Source organism: Empidonax traillii, unplaced genomic scaffold, assembly GCF_003031625.1.
Source record: "Empidonax traillii isolate 1590-97213 ecotype Southwest subspecies unplaced genomic scaffold, ASM303162v1 scaffold127:size982661, whole genome shotgun sequence".
Taxonomy (NCBI): Eukaryota; Metazoa; Chordata; class Aves; order Passeriformes; family Tyrannidae; genus Empidonax; species Empidonax traillii.
The window spans coordinates 341,976-357,618 of NW_020955320.1; the positions used below are offsets into that span (position 1 = coordinate 341,976).

The 15,643-nt window shown below is 38.3% G+C and overlaps 1 long non-coding RNA gene across 1 annotated transcript in view; it reads right to left on the reverse strand.

The window, feature by feature from the left end:
* The window catches only part of LOC114057350, a 37,568-nt gene extending 22,157 nt beyond the window's left edge, over nucleotides 1-15,411 (reverse strand). Inside the window, exon 1 of the long non-coding RNA XR_003571194.1 lies at nucleotides 15,339-15,411. This is a non-coding gene — a long non-coding RNA (uncharacterized LOC114057350). The remainder of the gene's footprint in view (nucleotides 1-15,338) is intronic.
* Nucleotides 15,412-15,643: the final 232 nt, after the last annotated feature.

Genomic DNA, 15,643 nt, shown 5'->3' on the forward strand with positions numbered 1-15,643 from the left:
TATTATTTGAATTATTTTATTAATACACTTGGAACTTAACTCCACTCTTGCACTCCCCCTCTCCCTACACTCTTTTTCTCTCCTCTCTAAGACTATTGACAAAGCTGGGTGCCCTAAAGCTCCGTATATCTGAAAACAAGTAAGGTTATGCAAACAGAATGCAAAATAAGTGTAGAAAAAGAAATTGAAAAGCAATAGTGTCTATGCATAATAGACTATACAAAGCATAGTGCACAGAGCAGAAAATGGCAGCTGTAAGTAGATGTCAGAGAGTACTTCCATCAGGAATAAGAAATCTAAAAATCAGCCCAGGAAAGGAAGGGAGAATTAGGCCTACTATTGTGTAAGTGTGGTAGAAATCAAAATGCAGTATTTCATGCGGGCAAAAGGCATACTATGTATGTCAGGCAGCTATTCTGACAACTTAGGTGTGTCTGGAAAATATCTGCATGCTAGATGAATGTTGAAATTTCCTCTGAGAAGTAAGCCTATACAATTAACTCATGTAACACCTCAAAAAGAAATTCTAATATTTTTCTGACTAAATTATTAAATAATTCTGTGCCTTTACTGTGTAACATCTATCTAATGTTAAGAGAGGCCAGCTAGGACCTATTTAATTTCATACATACTTAGTCACAAGCAGTTGATTAATTGTTTTAGAAATTGTCTGTATTATTTACCATTATGTATCTTGCAGCCTTCTCTGTGTTCATAATACTTTTTTAAAATGGAATTAAGGAGCGTGATCAACAAGCTGGACCCTGTGAAAGCCAAACTGTATTAAAGAGGTACCATTCTTGATGTGTTATTAAATAGTTTAAATATTAAATAGAAAAAGTCTATTGGCAAAAAAAATATATATTTAAGCATATCAACTGGCACAATAAAATCAGAAACTTTCAAATTATTTAAATAAGCTACTGAAGTTAATGGCTGACTACAGTTCGCCTGCAGTGAAGGAAACAGCTCAGTTACCCAAAATCCAATAGCAAAAAAACACCAATCAATATTTTCCCCCTCTAGGAATGGAAGCAAGTCCCAGCTGCCACACTGTATACATAACTGAGATCTGTCTCAAGGACCAGTATTCAGATTTTCATTAGAATGAGCAGGGAGTGCTTTCAAACTGCCTACACTGACCCAGAAACATAAGTGCTTGTAGTGAGAGAACAAGGAACCAAATTCAATCCTTTAAACTCCCCTTAGGTACCTTTACCCTAACTCACCTAAATACGCCTGTAGGAGATGTCTGACAGGAAAAGAGTGAAATCTGAGCACAGTGAATAGTCCACTATATAAATGGAGGGATTCCTACCAACTCCAAGGAGGGCAAGAACTGGGCAAACATGTTCTTGCATAAGCGTTCTTGCAGGATTTGCATAATTTTGCTGCATTTGATGGTAAGACATTCATGCTAATGTAAGTTCATTACATGTTGTACCAGTACACCATAGTGTATGAGAAAAAAATAGCTTGTGTTCATGTTCTTAATATGCAGTATGGCTAATCTAGTCCATATGGGAACGTGCACCAGCTCTTCACAGGGCTCTAGTTGTATCACTCAGACAGAAAGGATCTTAACTGCTGCTACCCAAACTCTTTGCTCTGTTACAGAGGTCCTGACATTGGAAAGGTAGTTTTATGTCTTATACCTTGAGCTCCCTCAGCCTGTAAACCTGAGGTACCAGAGCATCCCAGCTCCCATTACTGCCCTTATGGGAAATACATCAGAGACTGCGAGTTGCTCAGCTTCTGGTATAGGCCATAACTGATCACTGCAGTTACAACGTTGTCCATAACTAGGAATAAATTAGGGTTCCTTTGTGTCTTCAGTGTTTCAGGACACAATTTCGGTTCTAAATAAGGAATTACTCCTTAATTAACAAGGTGTTTTCAACATCATATGTTTTTCAAGCCTTTTAACATTTAAATAACAAAACAAACGCCAAACCAAACAAACAAAAACTAAATAAAATAAAGCTTGTCCATGGTTACAAATATTAATTTAATTGAAATATTGTACCAGTTAGAAATGGCAATGTAAATAACACTGAAGTACTACCTGAAACACAAATGCTGACTTTCTGTCAGAGATCGCTGTTTCTGTACCATAAAAATGCATTCAGCTATCCTACTGTGCTGGATGTTAATATGTAGGTCTTTCTTTAAACTCAGATTACAATGTGAGTAGGTCATAATGGAGGTATTGTTCTCATACCCTGTGCCTTCCTGTGCAATTCTGCTGCTGATAACTATTCAAATCAAGGAATTTAGGTGGAAGGAGAGTGTTATACCTTTTATGTCAAGCCATCTAACAAATGTGAGTCCAAAGAAACAATACATTTTAAATCAGCAAGTGCTCAAATAAATATTTACTTCTGACATTAACACCGAAGACAAAACCCCAGGCATCTTTCTGGTGAGGCAAACTCTATAAAAACTTACTCAATCTGACCTTTCAAATGAGAAGTGTGAGGCTCACCACCAGAAAAGAGAATAGGGCAGATGTTTATGTATAAGTGAATTTGGCCATGAATGCAGTTTTACTGCACTGCCCCTGCACAAACAGTTTGAGATGCTTGCTTTCAGTGACAGAAAACTTGCCTTTCTGCATGAATGTGTTGGAGCTACCGAATGGAAAAGTGGGACTGAGAAGAAAGCGAAATGTTTGTATACTGTACCAGCTTTCTGCCCTGTGGGCCACTGAAGTGAGGAATTGCAGTACAGGACAGTATCTGCTGCCATACAGATCAACCATTTGAAAATAGTCTAGAGCTTGCAAAGGGTTCTAGTATGGGAGTGCTGTCTCTTGACTTTGTTAATGCTCTGCAATCCACAAGTGCAAAGTTCCATGTCATGGAAAACTTTGCCTTGGAAACAACGGAGTGTTGGTGCAGGAGCCCAGGAGGAGTCTGGCTTATTTCCCTGCAGTAGAGTCAGAGGCTGGAGTGGGACAAGTGTGGAGACAGGCCTTGGCACCAGTGCACAAAAGGGAGCAAGCTGCTGGCTGCAACCCTGCTCTCTGCTTTCTGCCCTCTGGCTAGCAGAGGGTAGATTTCATCACCCACCTGCGTCATAACTGTTATGAGCAAGGAGCCCAGCTGGCAGTGTGTACATCAGTGGTTTTATTCACAAGATTCAGATCCTTTTGACTTCTGCTGTGAGCTTTTGCCAAGTCACATTCGGATCAATTCATAAGGCGAACCTGTGCATAATCCTAGGGCTGCTTCTGTTTCACACAACAGCTGCAACTGAAGTTTTCACCTCTGCTACAGTGTCCTTGAAAATTTCTTCACACATTAGACAGGCATGCTTAAGCATCTGGCTTGTATAACCAAGAATAAAACTATGTAATTTAGATTTGCAAAGATACCCCACAGCCTCTCAGTCTAGTCCAAAACATAAGACAAATGTGACATCCCCAGGACACTGTTAACTTCCTCCTTATAAGGTTTAATGCATCTTAAATATCAGGAAGAAAACTGTAGGTAACAAACCGAAGAGCCAACAATGTCGTGCTGTTGCAGAAAAAGGCCTGGAGTCTCCATTGTTGGAGAGATTTAAAAAATACTGGACATGTTTTTTCCTATGTCAAAAACAACATAGGAATATATCCTTCCCTAGAAGCAGGAGCTGGATGAGATGAGTCTGGAGGGCCCTCCTAACCTAGTTTTTCTGTAGGTCTGCCTTGCACTATTCACCCCAAGCCACACTTAGCCAGATGCCAAATTACAAAGGCAAATGCTAACATCAGTCTTTCCTCACCCCCAAATCTGATAAGAGTCTCACTGGAAGCCATAAAAAATTCAATGAAGACTTTATGATTTTATTTACTACTTCATAAGGATTAATTATTAATGATTATTAATAAAGACAGAAAGAGCTATTAAATAATAACAAATAAGAGTTAACTCTGTCATAGTGGTAAGACAATTCTCTTATGATTTACATCACTATACTTTAGCTACACTGTTAGCTTTACAAACATTTCTTTTCCAAAGGTTTATTTTCGCTTAGAATGATCTATCTCCAGGTGATACATAGTGTTACACATATCCTCCATGTAGATCCTCTGTATGTCCTTTATATCCTCGGTACAGTTGCTTTCCAGCATATGTTTGCAACACTGACAGACGGTTACAATTCATGGATATTATAAACACTTTTTGTTAAACTAATGGACTGAACTATTAGTAAAGTCTTCAAATATAAGAGCGAAACTAATTAGCTAAGTGACCATACAAGTACTTCCCCAGCTGCTAATAGAAAGCTAAAACACAGAATGTCCTTAGCCAAAATTGAAGCCTGGGAAGAAAGTTTGTTGCCTCATTTATAGCTGTATTAAAATCACAACCCAGCAGCCAGCTATACCCAGGCAACTGCCAGGTGTGCCTTTGGCTGCTCTGAGAATTGTTACTGCTCAAAATTACATAGGGGCGGAAAGCAGAAAATCAGATACGCTGAACAAACTAGAGGCCTGCAGTTTGATACATAAAAACTCCTTAACTTTCAGAGTGATTAGCAAGATGGTTCTATTTAAGGTCCAAATATAGAATCTATACCCCAATGTGAAGCACGTATGTACTAACTTTATTGAAGAATTTGGATTCAAATTGAACTAATGGGAAAAAGCACACTAAAAACTGTACAGATAATATGCATATCAACATTTCCTTAAAAAAGTGGAAACTCACATCCAGGCAAAGCTTTGATAGGAGCTCAGTTAGAAAGTGTCTTTGCATCTGGCACAGGAGAAATTCACCACTTCAGTACCCACAGAGGGGGAGGGGTTGGTCCCTGAAATACTGAGATGCTCCAGCTTCATATAAGCCTCAGGGTGTTTTTGTCTGAGAAGATTTGGGTGCTTACACTTTTTCAGCCCCAAGGCTTTCTCCCTAAGACGCACTGCTCCTGAGGATCACTAGTCCAGAACCACCTTCTGAGACAGTAACTGCATTGAGAAGTGAAAACAAATAAAACAGAGCCAGGGACTTCATGGCGCAGCGAGGCAGCAAGAAGTAGATAAACAACCAGGGCAGCTTAACATGGCAATTGCCTTCCTGCTGAACCAGTCCTGTGGCTGTCCTTCAGGCTCATCTGCATGAGTTCTTTCACAGAACTGTCACAACCCTTGAATTATTGATATCCCTGGAGCATAGCACGTTGGTACCAAAGAACACTCTCCTTGCAAAATAAATTTAGAAACAGCAGATCCCACATCCATTTGGAGCCTGCTGATAAACAGCTGAATCTTGGTCTCATCTTAACCCTGCAGATGGGCCTTCCTGCTCCAGCTGAAGAACAACATGCAGCACCAAGTCTGGTCACATTCCCATTCTGCAGTTAGAGAGTCATGTTCCCAGGCTGTAGCTTTTCACCAGGGCTGCTTATTTAAGCCTAGCACTATCTTGGAGCTAACTTTCACGTTAAAAGCAAGAAGTCTTGCTGCTTGTTACTCGCTCAGAGCAGTGTAAAAACTGTGAAGAACAAGGGCAAACTATCAAGCACCAGTTTCTTGGTGACACTCGTGAATGCTTTGGAGACCAATGCATGACATGCAATATCTTGGGAACTCACACACTTTCAAACATACATTTCCTGCTTTTTTCCATCACAGTGATGACTACCTAGCAAAAGCATCAAAGATAAAACAGGGATGGTTGTTCTTGATGATTTGCAGTAATGAGGACCTAGAATTTCTAATTCCTCACATAAAAGGACAAAGGATATAGGAATTCCCCCCCCTCCTTGTTTTGGTTTTTTTTTTTTTTTTTTTTTTTTTTTTTTTTTTTTTTTTTTTTTTTTTTTTTTTTTTTTTTTTTTTTTTTTTTTTTTTTTTTTTTTTTTTTTTTTTTTTTTTTTTTTTTTTTTTTTTTTTTTTGGTTGGTTTGGGGTTTTTTGTTTGTTTGTTTTTCCCTGGAATGCCTTAACACCGCAAGAGCTTCTGCCATGTCCAAGCCAAATGCAAGTAGGCCTCGACACTCTTTTTTTTCCCCTATTCAAATAACCCGAGTGAAGACTACATAAGACCCATAGCTGTATTCACCTGCTGGAGTTAGTCGGAAAAAGATGATGTCACTTGCATAGCAACAAACTGAGTGACACACATAGCAAGAGTAAACAGGTTAGAGTCATACTGCACCTTTCTTGCATGCTTTTGCTGATGCTTACACATAAAATAAGCAGTGCAATGCACTTGGACATGACAATAAAGATGATAATGAGAACCTACTCACTGAGTAAACAACAGTCAGAGAGAGAAAGGGCATTCTGGAAAAACCAGAGCAAAATGCACACCTAATTTCAATGGAAAATGAGATGAGATAGACCCTCATCTCATTGAAGCCACTGGAACTCATGATCCTGGCTGCAAAGATGAATTTCAATATGACAGCCCATTGGAACAATGTGACTGGTAGCTGTAGAAGGATTTATGAAGATGATGTAGAGAAACAGATTGACTTTTGTAAGCTCTCGAAATAACTAGCAGCAGGAGAAGCTCATCTACATCACCTAATCTGTCCAGCTCCACTTTGCAGGAATGCTCATGGCCTCGGTAGCCCACCTGCAGTGCCACAGCACTAGTTCACCACATAGTTATTCATTGTAAGAAACACTCTCTTAATGACTCGAGATTTTCCTGTTTCAGCTTCAGGCCATTGCACCTTGTCCTTCTTTCTTCTGAGAATGTGGGTAATTCCCTTCTTTCATTTATACTATTATCTCTGCAATTATTTATAGTCTGTAACTGTAAATCTCTCGAGTCCTCCATTTAATACAGTGTCTTATTCTGCAGTATGTCTTACTTCTCTATCATCATCCATTACTGGTGTTGTATCATCTCTATTTTTCAATAATTTTTATGATATGGGGACTTCATTGCACTGACCATTCTAACTGTAGTAAAATCACAGCTATATGAACCAGGGTCTCGTTATTTTAAAAGTATCACTTGGGAAAAAGGTAGGTATATTTTTTTGTGACAGTGAAAGACTCAAAAGACACAGGCAACCCCATTTTCAAATGGCAAATCACACATCCTAAACTTGGAAGTGTAGAAGCAAAGCTCTGAAAATTTTCAGAATGAATGTCCAAAATGATGTAGATTTCTTCAACAATATGCTAAGAAACACAAGAGCAAGCAATCACTGTTAAATGAGTAAACAGCAATGAGAACATCAGTCTGAATGCAGGATCTTGTAACAGAAACTACTAATAAAACCTTTACTCTAGGTGACTGTGATTTCTTTTTACATATATTAATATAAATTTAAAATTTAAATAATGGCATATATTTCCTGAAAATAAGCCAAAAGTTCAAATAATAACTACTGGGAAAAGCATGGATAGAGTTTATTGAACAAAATGGTCGGTATATTTTAAGATTTTCCTAAACTTTCATTTTTAAAAATCTGAAAATATATTAACAGCCGTTCTGAACAGTCAACCATCCAGTCACTTCAGAATGCATTCCAGGCAATAGACTCTATTTCCACAATATTTACCACTAAATTACTTGAGCTCTTGCCAAACATTGGTAAGTATACCCCCTGGAAATGCCTTCTGACACAGGGAAATATTATTACCTCTATTTTACTGGGCTAAGAGGCATAGAAAAACTGAACTGCACAAGACTATTTGAAAAAATTTCTAAAAAGTCAAGCCATAAATTGAACCTAGATCTCCTGAGCTGCTGTTCAGTATCTTCACATCAACATTCTTAGAAAAAAACAGACAAGATAACTGCAGCTGAAAAGCCTAAGGAATCGCTCGTTATATGCAAATAAGATTTATCTTCTTGTATCTATGCTATGTTGTGTTGGCACTGAAACTAACTGCAGAGATCATGATAAAATGGATCTCCAAGGAATAACAGAGAGACAATAAAATAGCAATCATGACAAAAATGTAACTTTAAAAGGGTACTTGCCTACATTTTAAAACATTCGGGTAAAATGAAAAAATGGTATGTCAGTGCAGTAGTTATGCATATTAAACATGTGATAGACTTCAGAAAAAAAGTATCAAAGTCAGTCTGGAAAAGAAGGGCTCTAATGGGATAGAGTTGGAGTCTGATATGGGCTACCAGACAGGATGACAGGCACAGCTCAACAGCGTTACATTGGAGAAAGATGTGTCAGGACAGTGTATTATTCCTTGAACCTCCCATACACATAAAAAAATGCTACTGATCACTGTCAGTTCTGGCTACTTCAGCACATGTGTGATGGGTGTATCTTCACCAAGAAACCAATGAAACAACACTACTGTGGTTGAGTTTTGTTTTCTATTAAGTTTTCAACATCAGATCTGGTAAGATCTGATTTGAATGATCATGACCAACTCACTTTAAATCAAATGAAATGTTACATAGAATTGAGTTCTCTATCATAAAAGATCAAATTGTTAAAAATTGAGAGAATGAGTGAGTTTAAGAGTTTGCAATTCCTTCAAATGCTCATCAAATATATTAATAGGAAAAAGAATACATTATACATGTATTTAATATGATACTAAGACTAAAGGTCCTATAAGTATTGCTCTATAACTAAACTAATACTTAATACTTTTGAACAGAACAATGACTACACATAGGATGTTAAAGGAAAAAATGAAATATAATAAGAATTTGCAGAGGCATAGACAGTCTCTATCCTAAGATTTGCTACAGAAGAACAAAATGAACATTGTTTATATTTAAGGAAGACAATGGGAGAAGTATCTCATAATGATCAGCTAGTCATCTCTAGTCTTGACTTCGATAATACACAAACTTTTAGGGCAAATAACTGAAGACATCATAAACTTCATGTGTGCTTGAAAAATGGGACAAAGCAACAACGTGTATTTACTAGAATTAGACTGTGCCCAGCTAACTTCAGTCTTTGAATAAGCCATCTGAATTTTTCAACTAACTAGCTAGATCAAGTCCACATGACATTCAGTAAAGCATCTGACTGAGACCAACCTGGGAAACTATTAGTTAAGCAGCAAATGCTAGCAATTGGTACAAGAGTAGCCAGATGGGTAACATACACATTAAAGGGAACATAAGGAGTAATGGTGAAAACCAAACTGTAGGATAAAGGAGGTTTCAAAGAGGTGATCAGCCATGGCAATCAGATAATCTAATCAGATCTTATATATCACCACCAACAATCTAGCCACAAAAATTAGAAAGGGGTTAACAAAATTAAGGACAAGAAGTTGGACAGCACACTTAATAGATAATATTAAACTAAATAATAGAAATTGCCTAAATGTCTGTGAATGACCATGCAGAAACGTCCATCTCTCCCCTTTCATTATACATGCATCTTACACATGCATTAAACATGCTAAATTGCATCTCAAGTTAAATTCTTAGGGTAGGTGACCTACAGCAGAGACCATGACACTATCCGATGCAGTTAGAGAAAGGGCACACAGGATGTTAGCCAAGATACTTCTAGCAAGGAGAAGTATCAGTGTCAGCTTAATGTCAGCACAGAAGGCTCGGATGAGACCTCCTATGGAGCTCTTCACATCCTGGAATACCACCTACCTTTCTGTTCAATCAAATCCAGGAAAGGTGGATTCAAGCCAGGAGAGGACCTGATGATCCCAAACACAATGATTAGAAGAACAGTCTATCATCAGTGAAGTGCCCCAAAGAGTTCAGCTAGTTTAGCTTGGAGAAAAAGGGGGCTAAGGGAGGACAGGGACTGAAACGGTAAAGTCACTTAACATGAAAGTCAGTCAGTCTCAGAAAAAACAGGAACAAAATTAACAGAATAAATAAATTCTATGTAGAAGTTAGAAGGTAACTAGGTATTGCAGAAACAAGATACCAGGGTACTCTTAAGAAGGTTTATAGTACATGTCATCGTGAAAAAAACCCAACAAAACAAACAAAAAAAACCACCAAGAAACCCTCCTTTTCCTTTTGAAAGCAATTGTAACAAGTAAATATGTGACTTTACAAGAATAGAACATATTTATATCTATCCTATCCAGGTATGTCCTCAGATAGCCCAAGGCCAGGTATGTCCTCAGATAGCCCAAGGCCTAAGGAAGCTGATTTTCAATCTGCAGACCTAAAGTTAGAGTCCACGTATTGCTACAGACAGATATATTAAACACATTATATTATTCAAATAGATACAGAAACTGTATTTAATGATGCCATTTCATTTCATAAAAGCAATTTCCTTTTTAATCAACATCTAACAATATTTCAGCATACAGAAGAGTATTACTTTGTATATAAATGCAAAGACATCAGTACCGATCAATTTCAAAGTAATTTAAAATTTAAGCAAGTGCTGTTATACTGCATTTCCTCAGTTTGTAAATCTGTCTACCACTTCTTGCCAAACACCACCTGCACCAGAGAAGAGCTTGACCATTTGCCTGTCGAATATCCCACCTCCTCCCTAACAACAGTATCCAAAAAAAGACTGTGAAACTTCAACATATGGAGAAGAGGAAGGGTTAATGAATGAAAATGGCAAGAGTTTACAACACCCTTAGAGATGAAAAATTATATTTACATTTAAAATATGAGTGGGCAATGCAGAGCGTGGCAAGAGATCATTTTTGCAATAACTATGGGACACGGAAAACACAACCCAGTGTTCAAATAACTGATGAGCCCAGGGCAGCTCTTTCACCATGTCCTTAGTTTATCCTTCTTTTGATCTTCAGGCGCCACAGCCTCTCTGCACTGAACAGGGAGAACTTCCCCTGCATGGCTCTCTGCAGCTTACCCTTCTACAGATGCCCACTGGTTTTCTGTGACATTACCTTTTGTGTGAATCAGGAACATATTCAGAAGTTTTTACATTCAGGCTAATATACTGTATTCTGTTTCCACGTTATCCTCCAAATCTGGACATTCCCAAAATGTTCCAGATCATCTGCTCACATGTCCATGTGAAGGGAAACCAGTATTTCTTGTCATTCATCTCTAGTGACACCCTCACCAGAATCTGGTTAAAAACTTCTCTGCTATCACTCAAGAGCATCATGGCCCACTCCAAGCTTTACAGCAACATGTTCTTTTTGCTTCCCATTAGTTCCTATGCTGTACAAGCACAACATCAAATCTGAAATTTTAACCCATTTATATAGAATTATTTTTAAAATTAGTTATTTTAAACACACACCCCACTATTTTTCATGCTTTGTAAAAAAGAACACAAATATTAATATCCTTCTCTATTTCTATAAAGAGTTTTCTGGAAAACAAATGTCGTATTTGTCAGTGTATGCATGTGTACTTCCACATAGGTGAACATATGCACTGTTAATCACTGTACATTAAAGAAAACCAAACAAACTTTGAATTCCTCTTTTTCCACTGGAAAAATTTACAAACATGCACTTCTGATGGAATTTTAGTAAATGTGCATATTATCAGATTTTCTCACAGGAAAATCTGATCAGAATATACTCCAGCTTATGTATACTTAAAACAAATCTTGCAGTATCAAGAATTTTGTTTTATTACTAAGCATATAGAATTGATGTTACCTGCTAAAGAGTATCTAATTTCTAAAGATAAACATAAAAAGGGGAAGTAACCACAGAGCTGCAAAATTGGTAAGGCTATATCTTGAGGCCACCTTCTGTGCCACATGTGACAGAAATGGAGCCTCTTTTTTCACAACTAAAGTTTTATCATATATTACTGGGGAAAAAAAAAAAAAAAAAAAAGGTAGTGGAAGTTTTCATTCCAAAGCATGACATACAACTCTTGTTTGCAAGTTACACGCTGCACAGTACCACCAGTGAAACACCAACTTGGGTTTCGAAAACAAACTAAATACTTACAGGTTCTGTTCCTAACATGATGTAGCTATTGTGATGTCTTCCAATACCATAACATTAAATTAAATGCATTTGTGCTCTTATCACACATACACACAAACAGGTGAACCCCCTTAGTAAGTGACCATACAAAGAACACCAACTGATTGGTAGCACAGAAGAGGAAATCCTCTCCTCACAGAAATCAGCAGCAAATTCCAACTGATGGTGGCGATCAAGAATTGTATCCTTGTTTAAACCATCATGAATACTACACCCAAAAGAGACAAGTATTTTCTAGCCTCCTTTAGAGATGAACTATGGTGTGGCCAGTCTCTTCGCGAACGAAGAACCGGGGAAGGTCTTTCCACCTTCCAGCCTGTGCATTGGATTTTTTTTTTTTAGGTGAGACACAGTGTGCGCGGAACTGAGCCCACCCTTTAATCCTGAGGTTCATCTGCCGGGGCCAAGCACGCTTGGACGGTGGCAGCGAGGTCCTCAGGACGTAGATGGATTGCCTTACAGGGCTAACGAGCTCCATCTGCCCGGGGAGGGGCCCCGACCGGGAATCGATCCCGGGTCTCTGCAGTGACAGTGCAGTGTGTTTTCCTCTACACCCCCGGGGGCTCCCTAAAGAGATGAACTATACAGGTTTCTTGTATCACTAATGATTTAAAAAAAAAAAAAAAAAAAAAATTGTAAAAAAAAAAAAAGTGAATTAAAAAATCACCAGCAAAACTTAAATTTTGCCTCATTTTTACAGCTCTGATGGTAGGAAGGGGAAGAAGGACTTTCCTATAAGAGTCTTAATTCACTGTTAGATATCCTGAGAACACCACAGGAAAGGTGCTTTTTTACTGCAAAGTTGTGTATGTGTTTGTTGGTTCTCCTTTTTTGTCCACAGCTGCAGACAAAACAAAGAACATGGACGTGAATAGCACTCTGAACAACAGTATAAACCCTGACATAGTTTACAGAGAGGTTTTGCAAAAAAAAAAAAAAAAAAAAAAAAAAAAAAAAAAAAAAAAAAAAAAAAAAAAAAAAAAAAAAAAAAAAAAAAAAAAAAAAAAAAAGGCCAAATTATCTCTCAGATACAACCACGCAATCACATGGATCAGGATTTGTGCACATACCTATTTTAAATTATTCTCAAAGGATGCATTCTCTCTCTTTCTCATCCTCTGTACAACTCCTCTGAAGTCAGTAATACAGATGCTCTGCACTTCCAAACACATCTCCTTCGTTTACTGTCAGTTCAGGCACTCAATAATCTTATGAGCAGTTAATGTCTTTGATGGCAACATATAATGAAGAAAATATTTTTGCAAGCAGGGTGTTATGCCATGATATGTAGTTACTGCTTTTTCTACCCATGAGGCTTTCCTTTATTAGACTAGGTTGCACACTGTAGACACATCCTCACTTCAGGTCCTTCACCAGAGGTGCCAGAGGTGCCAGAGGTCCCGGTGATTTAAGACCTGAGGCTGAATTAGTAATCCCAGGGCTTTAGGAATTCATTTATAAATGAAGGCTATAAGGTCTTTAGGGCAAAAAGAGAAAGGAAAACAAAACACATTGAATTCCTATTACGTGTACTCCAGAAGGTCCTTTTTGTTCTTTATTTTCTCTTGTAAGTTGACTTTACACTCTACAACCAACAGAGTAAATTAATTTTCCCAAAGGATGGAACCACTTATCCATTTTTGGTAACGCATTAACAGGTGAACTGATGGTGGAAAGTCTTGGGAGCCCAATATCAACAACAATTCCCAAAAGGAAAGGTTGTCATTTTTTGTTATTTGTGTCATATTGTAAGGCAAAGGCAATACCTGACTGGTTCACTTAGCTTCCTGGCAATACTTTCCAGCTTTTTTCAAGGGAACATCACTTGTTCAAGAATATTCACCAGCTGGAGGTCAGAACACAGGGTGGAGAATTGAAGACTTCTCTAAAAACAATTAGCAGTAATAAAACAATTATTCATAGCATTTAATACTATATACCCCTTGACACTTCAGTTTTCTGCACAGACTATTCCACAGAATATCCACCATGAAGATGGCAAGTCTTAGTATCACAAATTAGAAATCTGCAACAAGCCTTCACATCCAATGAAATGTCACTGAATCCAAATATGTACAGATACTTTATTGTACTGCGTAATACATATATGTGTTGCTCGGTACAATAGAAGCCAATCTGGTTAGTCCTGCACAATTTCCTATGTAGTGTTGGAAATGTTAGCCCTGTACTCTGCACACCATATGTATTTATAGCACATATTGAATATATGTATACTATTGCAAATAATAACAGAAGATGGATCTACTTCTGAGAGCAGTACAGGAGTGGAGCACCTTTGGGAACTGTTCTTGACTATTGGAACTTGCCTAACTAAGATGGCAATGTCAGCTTTTCCTCACACTCCCTCTCTGCGCTCCTCGAGGTCATCCACTTTCTTAACTACCTGCTGTCTGCAGCTTCCTAACTTCCCCAAAGCTAAAGAAGTTCAACTCAAACACATACAGAAAAACCCAAGACTGCAGGTCACACACTGAAACAAGGCAGATGTTAGTGCATTTGATGACAAAAGGACTTACAAGAGTCAGCTCAAATTCCCTACAAAATTCAGCACCCTTCCTAAACCTTAGACCATCCCAGGTTCTTTGCTCCTATATTACCATTAGCACAGTAGGGCTGCTGTTCTCCCAAGTGTGCGTATCTCCAACAGAGACCCACAATTTTTTTCTCTTCTCCTGTACAGATATATTCTGGCTTGTATCCTTGTGTGTATGAACAAAGTGACTCTAAAATTCATTATACAAACTGCAGATCCTCCCAGAAACCTTCCCATTCCCACAAGGAGAAAGCCTTTGCAAGACTATGGCTGCTGCAAAGGCACAAAACCTCAGTGCAGATGGCTCCCACGGATCTTGCAGATGATATCGCAGTATCCAACAAGCTACCTGCCCTTTTCTTCCTCTAGAAATGGTGCTAAGGAAGGAGTTCTGAGATCCTTTTGTGGAGATCCCACCAACACCTGTGGATTAGCAGACTCATGCACTTACTTACTCATGCATTTCAACTTAGTTGAAACACCAAAAATTATTTTACAGCAAGTTTTGCTTTGGAGTCTAAACCCTCAGGCGTACAAAGAGCTAAGTATATCCAAGACAGAAAGCTGGATTCCCATTAAAAAGCCACTTGCAGGCGTTCATGGAGCAGTGATCATGCAGGGGACAAAGCCTACTTTTCCTCCTTCCAGTAAACCTGTATCTTCCATAGACAAACAATGAATGCCATCAACTACCAGCATACACTAAGTTATGTCCAGCTCTGTATTTCTGCATGACTGAATTCTTTTTGTGTATTGCTGCACTCAAGTGTGTGGCTTCTAAAATATTTCTGTAATGACAGCAGGACATTTATGAAAATGCTGTTCAGCTCAAAGCACAGCAGACCATGCAACAGTGAGCACCTGACTGAAGGCAGTATGTCACACTGAAGACCTGCAAGGAGAACAAAGCTTTCAGTGTGCCACTTACACTAAGCCATCTTCCTGAGGGCCCCAGTCAACCCCTTGTACACACTCAATTTTTCTTGCTTGAAGCAGCATATATTTGCAAGAACAAGGCTGTAGCATCGAATGCCACATACTTGGCAGGCTGGGAAAGCTGAGTCTGTGCCTCTGAGACCATGAGGTAGAGGGGTTTTAGGGAGGCAAGCAGTAGGAACTGCTCTCTTCGCATTTACACTTATACCAGGAATATAATTCCCAGGTGTATTTCAGTTACATGAAATCCAATCTTGACTTTTTAAGCAAGTCTCTGACACATCAACTATTTGCCCT